Here is an 8,892-nt window from a genome sequence, read left to right on the forward strand (position 1 = left end):
TCACTGGGTATGCAGTAGTTCTGAGTGCTGCAACAGCTGTCAGTCAGTAGTGTGAGGGTATGTATGTGGAGCGTGGGAGTTTCTGGTTCATTAAGTTATTTGGTCATGATCTACTTACTATAAAAGAAATTAATGAGGAAAGTAATAAATTAACCACACAGACACGCAAACATTAAGGAGGAAGTCACAACAGAGACAGTAATGAGGACCCAGAACACTTCAGCTGCTGATTGATGTCCCATTAAAGGAACTACTCAGGCAGAGCCTTCAAGAATGTCAATCTGAACAACAATTTTTAACTGACAGGAAGGGAGAAACATGATTAACATGAGTATTGTGGGACACTTGAGGCTGCTTGGGATATGTGCTATTGGAAGAGGTTTGTGGACTTATGTAAAAATGACTATGGGATGTTTAGGGAAAGGGCCAAAGGATCCAAAGACAAGGGGAAGGATCACCGTGGATTGGAGAGGACCTAGTGTGGGAAAATGGCGCCAGCTACTGCAGAGACTGGCAGGCAAAAGAGACCTGTGTTCCAATGACCAGAGAAGACCACACGTCTTCGGGCTTGTGGGTCTAGGAACTAGCACATGGAGGGACTGGCACGCAAGAATTTGTGTGCCAGTAGCTGGAAGGACCATAGACTGAAAGGCTAATCACCAGCACCTGGAAGGACTGGTGTGTGTTGCATGTGTGTTGAAAGGTCCAAGTGCCAGCAACTGGAGAAGAGGCCATGGGCAGCATGGCTGTAGGTCTGGGTGGCAGCAACTGAAAGGATCAGGTTTTATGTGAGTATATAAGAGGTCTAAGTGTTGGCAGTTGCAGGGACCTGGGTCTGCTTATATTTCTTCACTGAATTTAATCCTTCTCAAGCAAACTTCAAGCTGGACTAGCTAGTGAGTTGGAGGAAACATTTCCACATCTGGAGATCTTGGTCGCAGCCAGTGATTGGGGAAAGGGAGCCCAGGCATGGATATTAGGCAGAGTGAGAGCCCGTGGTAATGTTCAAGGGAACTGTGATTGTGGGAGTGCTTATGTGATGAGTGTGTGAGTATATGCATCTATTTCACTAGCAAGCATCACATTGCTTTATCTGGCAAGTAGGAGGTGACTTGCATACCAGTTAAAAGACCCCTGGTCCAGGCAAGGATATTAAACAGGTTTAGAGGCCATGTTAACATTCAAGGCAGCTGTGAATGTGGGTGTATTTATGGATGTGGAGAATGAAGGCACTCGTTTTCACCAGAGAACCTCCATTCTGATCAGCTGGAGGAAAGGAAGAGGACAGGATGTCTGCACTTGTGCAAGTTTGGGTAGTGTTGTAGGTGGGTTGTGCCATGTATGCTGTGCATGTATGTGCAGCAGTCTGTTCATTCAGCTACATTAGGAACCTCTGTGTGTGTGAGTGTGTCTCTTGGGTACACGCTCAACTTTGCTACAGGCCAGACCTGCAAACACAGAACAACTGAATCCCTGCGACTGGGATGTAAAGATCACCTGGGACCATTCCTGGCCAGGCATTTTGTCTGCAGAGAAGGGATCCTGGGGCTGGTAGATTTTGTTGCACTGTTAACAGCCTTAGCAAGTAGATAGGGCTACAATTCAGAGTGATTTGGAGAATAAAGTAGGTATGGAAATACAAGAGCCAGAGGAAGCAAAGTGTACTTCCCTAAGGACACTTTGCAGAGGAAGATGGCAGTCACCATGGGCAGAGATCATCACATTGGCAGTGGTTTGGAGCGGGGCTGCAAGAGACAGGAGTGCCAGTAATAGAAATGTCAGGTCACACCAGATGGTTGGTAGACTGGTATGTGAATATGTTCACATTTAAAGGTCAGCAGCTACTTCGATTCCCTGGATGGATGTTGATGATCATAACATTTATTGTGCAGTTTACCCTGACTGCAGGCAAGAACAGTTCAAATGTATGGAAATTTGATGAGGGAACTAGTCTTCCTCTGAATGATACTGCACAGCACAAAGCAACAAACGTGTATGCTACTGTCCCAACATTACATATGTAGTCCTCCTCTGATTGATATTCTCTGAAATGTAGTTATATTTAAAGCATTCATAGCTGGGTTTATGAGCTTTTGTCAGAACCCAAAGACTTGTGAAAACAGCCAGACAAAATTAACAAAGATTCGTCAGAGCTAACGAACATGCTGGATAGGAAGATACCCTACTATAGCTGTCTTAAAATAACTTTCCTATTTTGACATGTCTTCATCAGCAGTTTTCATGCAAATAATCCTCCAAATGCGCCTTTAATTAAGATATGCACATAGATTTACATGGAGTTAAGAAGACACAAATGAGACTGTTCATTAATTCAACTGTGGCTAAAATACTTAACATTATAAACAGTGAGCATTTCATAATTTCAAATGTTAACTACCAGATTTGTCACTGCAGAGATCCTTTATATCTTTTGAAATCCAGATTACATGAAACAGCATAAATACTTACCTGTGCTTTCATCAGAAGAGAGCTTAATACTCAGAGCAACATATTAGAATGCATTGTGCAAAATACAAATACCATAGGATATATCCTGAAATGGTAAACTTCCATGGAAAGAAAACCTTAAGCTTTTGCTTATTCATTTCAAATAGGAATCAATGAAGAACAGAACTTCAAACTGAATCTGTGTCAGCGAATATGAACAACTCACTTTTCAGTGGTGTGCAGATTCCACAGAGCCAAGAGACTGAGTTTTCATTAATGTCAGTAACTGACCTAACAATACTCATGAGGAAAATACATTTTTTTTTCAATTTACAATGCTGACAAATTACTCAGGAAGCCCAGCACAGATCCGATATTGCACTTTATAGTCTATCACAAGAGTTCTACTACTAGCTTAAGTTCCTGAACAAGCACATTTTTCTTAAAAAGCTTAAGCACAACTGACTTACAGTGAGGGTATTTTCCTGTGAAGAAAGGAGGTGAGAGATTAAAAGTATATACGTGGTTTAGGAAATGAAGTGTTTCAACTGGAGTTTCCTTTATGTGTAGATGCTTTACTTGGATTTGTAATTAACTGGTGAAAGTTGCAATGCCTCAGTAGTGATCTCCTCTTGTGAAAACAGCAATGAAGATTCACCAGTCCAGTCCAACTTCCCTCTGGAGCTGACTTTCCCACTTCCCTGACTTTGCCTACATGGTTATTAGGGCTGCATCTATTATTTTTCATGAAATAGCTTAATTTTGGAGATGAACATGTGACACACAAATTTCATCACAGATCAGATACCGTGTTGGTCAGTCGGAGAGCCATACACAGGGTGGCGGCCTGGGTGTTTTCTTCCCTAAAGCAGATTTATTCACATAAAGTTTTAGTAAAAGTCTTTAATAAAGACTTTTATAATATAGTAAATTTCTCTGTGTGAAATCAGATACTAATATGATAGTAAACCCCACTAACATTAGATCTGTACCAAATTCCACTTCCCCTTTGCATCCTTTGCACTGTGATGATTCAGGTTAAAATCACCAAGGATTTGCTCTGCCTGCATCCCTGGTCAGGCACATTCCACTTTCTAGAGAACAGGACTAGTGGAAAAACTTATTATTGGGTTCCCACAATGTGCAGAACAAGGGCTTGAACTGTGGATATTGACTCCATGGGTCAATTGCCCTGCTCCTGTTTCTCACTCATGTGAGGGTCTCTGCTGGTACCTGGTGGCTGACCCCCACCCCCAGCAAAGAAAACCCAGGCTTAAGTGAATGTTGTCTTCTCTGCTCCTCCTTTTCTGAGCTCTGGACTAGTTGTACAGCTGGACCCAGCAGAGTATGTGCACATTGTATTTAGGGCTGTGTGCATGACTCATTCCCCACTGCCGAGTCTATCATCAGAGCCACAGCATGGGTTTAAGAATAAAATAGAATAACCCCAGTATTCAAGTCAGTGGCTCAGGTTTGGATTAAAGAAAAGGTAGGCTATTCTAGCTACTTAGCAGTCTTTCTTCAAGAATCTCCGTATTGCAGAAAATCTTTTAGGCATGACACCTAATATCTATGCTAAACGGTATACACAGCCTCATATTCCTGATACAGGCAAACCAGACCAATTTCACTGCTATTTGCATCACATGGATCAGCTTGCTCAGTCTAGCTTTTGCACAAGTAGCAAATATCTGAATCATAATGTCTAACAGTCTGGCTGACACTGCATTGTCTAAATGTGAAAAGGGACCGATCCCAGACACTACGCTCTCTCTTGTCTCATATCACCCACGCCAGCAGACATGGGTGCAGAGCAGGAGTCATAATTTGCCATTTTTTTAAGTGCAGATCAGAGCAGAGAAGTGGTATTTCTTCTCCCCCCCCACCCCGTTTCCTTTCCCACTGTTATTAGAGCTCGGGGGCTTTTGCTCAGACACAGATTTTCAAGCTATCATCTTCAATGCCAGTAGTACGGATAGTCATGTCTCAAAAGAAGATAACCATCAAATAAACTGCCTTTTCTGAACAGTTCGTTGTTGCTTCTCAAATCTAGAGTTGTTGCCTAGAGACTTTTGTAGTATTTGTTGCAGTAATGGCAAAATACCTGTATTTTGCTCTGTGTTATGAAATTACGAAGAAATTTAATATACAGTGATCTCATTTTCCCACTTCTTTCAACTACATATATTCTAGTTTATTAAAAAAAGACAGCTCAAAAGTCAAGTTTTAGTAATTTTTTTTTTGTACAAGAAGAAGATTATGAATTTTTCTCAGTGGACAGATTCCATGAGGCTGCTTTCCTTGTCCTGTCCCCTTTCTGAGCACCAGCGGAATGAACTGGGAAAAAACCACTGACCACAGCAATTCAGACTGATCACCCCTCCCACTAGAGTGCATATGGATCGTTCTCATTTGTATTAAACTTCTTCAAAATCATCACCCATCACTAGTGCCACCTTTTCTATTTTTTCATGGAATTCTCCCTACCTCCCCACTCAGTTTATTACTTACAACATGTACATGGTAACTGGTGTCATAAAGGCTGAAGGCAGGTTTACATTCCAGTTTTCATTTTAATTTGCTCACAAATTGCTAAACTTCTTCCACTTCAGATGAAATGGTCTATGCTTGATCTCCACCTTTGACTTCACCTGCTGTGAAAATCAAACCTCATTGTTTCCCAAGGTTGCAACGCTTAATCCTACAATACATAAACATGATTGTTCTTCCAATGCAATACTCATGGGAAAAAAAAGATTATGTGCTCTTTATCAGATTTGAATCTTACATCTTCTAAAAAATGTGATGGATCATTTTGATTAACTAACTTCTTAATGATAGCATTTCTGCTCAGTGGTTACTAATATGTAACTAGAACCAGCCATCTTGCTCTGCTAAAGCTGTGTGTATGTGCATATGCCCTTGAATTTTTTATCACCATCTGGATCCATGTAGTCTATGCTACAAAAAGCCAGATCAAATCTTGTCAGCAGCACGTCTCCCCCTTCATGTGATTGCTTTTTTTCTTTTTCATACTTCTCATCATGTTGTGAACACTTGGGTTTGGAGGCAGCTTTCACTCATGTAAATGATGTTGGCTTATTCAGAATAGAGCACTATAAATGACATAAAATAACACTGCCACTTCAGCTTAGTTCGTTAAGCTATTTGTTTATTAAGCTTGGTAGTTATTAAGTTGTTTAATAAACTTTATTAACTGTATTAGGAGTCTCTCTTGCTCCTTGGAAGACTCAGGTTTCATTTTGGCTGCTACCATCATGCCTTCGTCACCAGAAAACATTTGTCAGGGTAAACTGAAGGTAAGGAGAGAAACAGAAAATGAAAGCATCTATCACCTCTACTGGTTTAAGGAACAGCCTCTGCAGGCACTCAGTTTGCCTTGGCCAAAAGAACAATGATCATGCTTAAGCCTTAGTGTGTGTGATTGGGAGGAATGGAAAAAGAAAAGCTGCTTTTCCTTAAGGAAAGAAAAACTCAGATTAAAAATCTGGGAATACACAACTATGGGCCACTGCATGATAGATACAGGCCATGTCTCCTAAGCAGATAGATGGTCCTTTGCAACATGAAGCCTGAACAATTCCTCCTGCTCAGCAGCCCACCTATTTGCTCTGGTTTTCATAGGCTCCCAGTTCACAGCAAGATCAATCACCTCTACTTGTGTCCTTTCTAAACCGGTTTCCATTAGCTTATGCCAACATGCACATACCTCACTTATAAGCGCCATGAGACCTCTTGCTGCTCCAACTGTAGTGCTGCTGAGCCTCTTTGGGCAGCTCTGTCCCTCGGGAGGTCTGTGAGACTGGCAGCCAGGGTGATGTGGATGCTGCGCTGACACAAGCAGCACACAACATGCTTTGTTGCTGGAAGACTGAAATATAACTTGGAATAGTAACCCCTTCCATGACTTCTGCCAGGAACAAAGCTGGCAGTGGTTACCCCATAGTGCCGGCTCTGCTGTGCCCATATAAAGCTTGTCCCTGCATAGGCTGCTGCTGGAGACAATAAATAAGCGTGGCTCTTGCCTGAGAGGATTTGTTGGAGGAACTGGTGCAGACCGGCGCTGTTTCACAGAGCCATTGAAGACCAGATGTAAATATTTGTCCTCCTGCCTTGGGAGGGAAGTCCTCATCCCGCACCCAATTCCCCTTGCCAGTAAAAGCAGCACTGCCCCATGCTGCCTTTTGTGGCCAGGTCCTCACACGGTCATGCAGTGGGAGTGACTACAGAGCAATTTGGTTGACATCAAACCTCCCTACTGGCTACAGCCATGTCCATGAAAGACCTGCAGAGCACTGGCTGGCAACCAGCTTCCCCCCAAGAGTGAATCTTAAGCCTTGGCACAAATTTGGATTTCTGAGAAATACAAATAGCCACAAAAGCAGTCCCAGCAACCTCAAAGGTGTTTCTGAAGTAAAATGTGGGGAAAGGAGAAATAGAGGTTTATTTACCTTTTCCCCCTGGGGTTCAAACGAGCAAGCCACGTCTCCCTTTGTGAAGCAAATTCATAGAAATGCTTTCATTTAATCCATAATCATGCCTGAGTGCTTAGATGGAAAGTGGTGCCACTTGCTTTCCTAAGAACAAGTTATTTTAGCTTCCAGTTGCCTTGATTTATACCCATCTTGCACAAACCACTTGCAGGTGCATCAGGTCACTCTCAGATTGCCTGTGGCTGGGCTTACGTGCGTATTTGCTTTCTCACTTGTTTCCTACACCATGTCAATGATCTGGTGGACTAGGACTATATGGGCTAGAATTGTTCATTTTTTTCCTGTTCCGCAAACACTCTTCAGCTATAAAACACTTATCAGGTAGCATCAAGACCATTTCAAGGCTTTGTTACCAAAAAAGCCTAGGGGCTGGGATGCTGGAGCTGTGGTACATGGGTGCTTGCTGATGCACACATGGGCACACAGCATGCAGCCGAGAGTGTGGGGACCATTGCACGACAGGAGGGTTTTAGAGCTCAAAAGATGGAGAGTTTGATATCTTTGGAAATGCAAGGCTGAGCATCAGTTTCTTAATCAGCAGTTACAGCTGCTGTCAACTGCCTTCCTGGCAACCCCCTGCTGATGGTGGAAATGGTGTAGGGAATGTTTTGCAATACAAAGATCACATCTTAAAGGGGAAAGCAGAGCACTTTGCTACATGTCAGTGGCAGGACCAAAGCCTTTTGCACACTGGTTTTACAGCACTACTAAAAAAATAAATAGCTTAATAATCAGTAGAAGAATCCTCATCTTTCTTTATTACAATTTTATTCAGCATATATGTGAGTGATGAAGTTTTGCTGAATACTTTGTACAGTATCGCTTAGTTTATTAAACAGGAATGAAGTAAACACCCTCTCCTTCCCCACCGCTTTTGGCTTTTGTCACAAGGGGTGCTCAAAGTGTTTGAAATCTAAGTAGCTACTGGTGAAATCAGAATATTTTTTGCACATCTCTCCCAACAGTCACTGTGCAAGACACAGCCATGCACTCCTAAGGTTCTGGATCATCTCAGATGGAGCCACACATCAGGAGGATTACCCTTGCCAAAGGTCTTTTCCCAGCTGCAGCAGGGCTTATTTGTTATTAAACTTTAAACTTGAGTTTAACAACACAGCAACCCCATGCAAATACACAGGTGTGCAGCATGAAACTTTAATGGAAGGGGGAGTGCTGTGGGTCCCAGCAGCCAGAGCCCTGACTCCTGTCCAGGGATGTGCAAAAGAAATGAAGGCAGGAGGAGGATCATGGTCACATCTTTCAGATCCAGGGCCTGCAGGATGCAGGCCCAGACCTCTGAGCTGTGTGTTATGAACAGTCACCAAATATTTGCTGATGATGTCAGGGGCTAATTGCTCCAGTAAACTGGAATCTTGGTACTTTCAAGCTCTGGCAGGAATGAACTTGAATGAGATAAATGTTCTTGCACTTACAAAGTATTTTTACAATTAATTGCCCAAATACTCCTGGGAAATGGGAAATCAGTTTCTTCAATTTATTGGAAAGACAGTTAAATCAGGACTATTAGGAGGCTTAAGTAAGAGCACAGAGTAAATCGCTGTCAAATCAGATTGAGAAAAGGCAACCAAACAGTACCTGTTTGTTGGTCTGAAGTTTCACTGCCCTGATGGTGCCATTTAGTCTAGTGATCACAAGCAGAGACATGTCACCAGTGGGAGCAAGTCCAGGACCTCTGGCAGTGCTGCTCCACCACGGCCACCATTGTCGCCACACATCCTCTTTGGTCCCCAAAGCCCGAGAGCTGTCAGCTTCATCACTGTTGGCAGACAGACCTCAGTAGCTGGATAAAGGTGGTGGGAACAGGAGAGCCAGAAGTGCCTGCTGATAGGTCAGGGGATACTAACCCTGATCTTGCCAACTCCAGCAGAACCTGGGGCTGTGATAGAATCATAGAATAGTTCGGGTTGGA

This window comes from Nestor notabilis, unplaced genomic scaffold (assembly GCF_000696875.1).
Source record: "Nestor notabilis isolate BGI_N333 unplaced genomic scaffold, ASM69687v1 scaffold32033, whole genome shotgun sequence".
Taxonomy (NCBI): Eukaryota; Metazoa; Chordata; class Aves; order Psittaciformes; family Psittacidae; genus Nestor; species Nestor notabilis.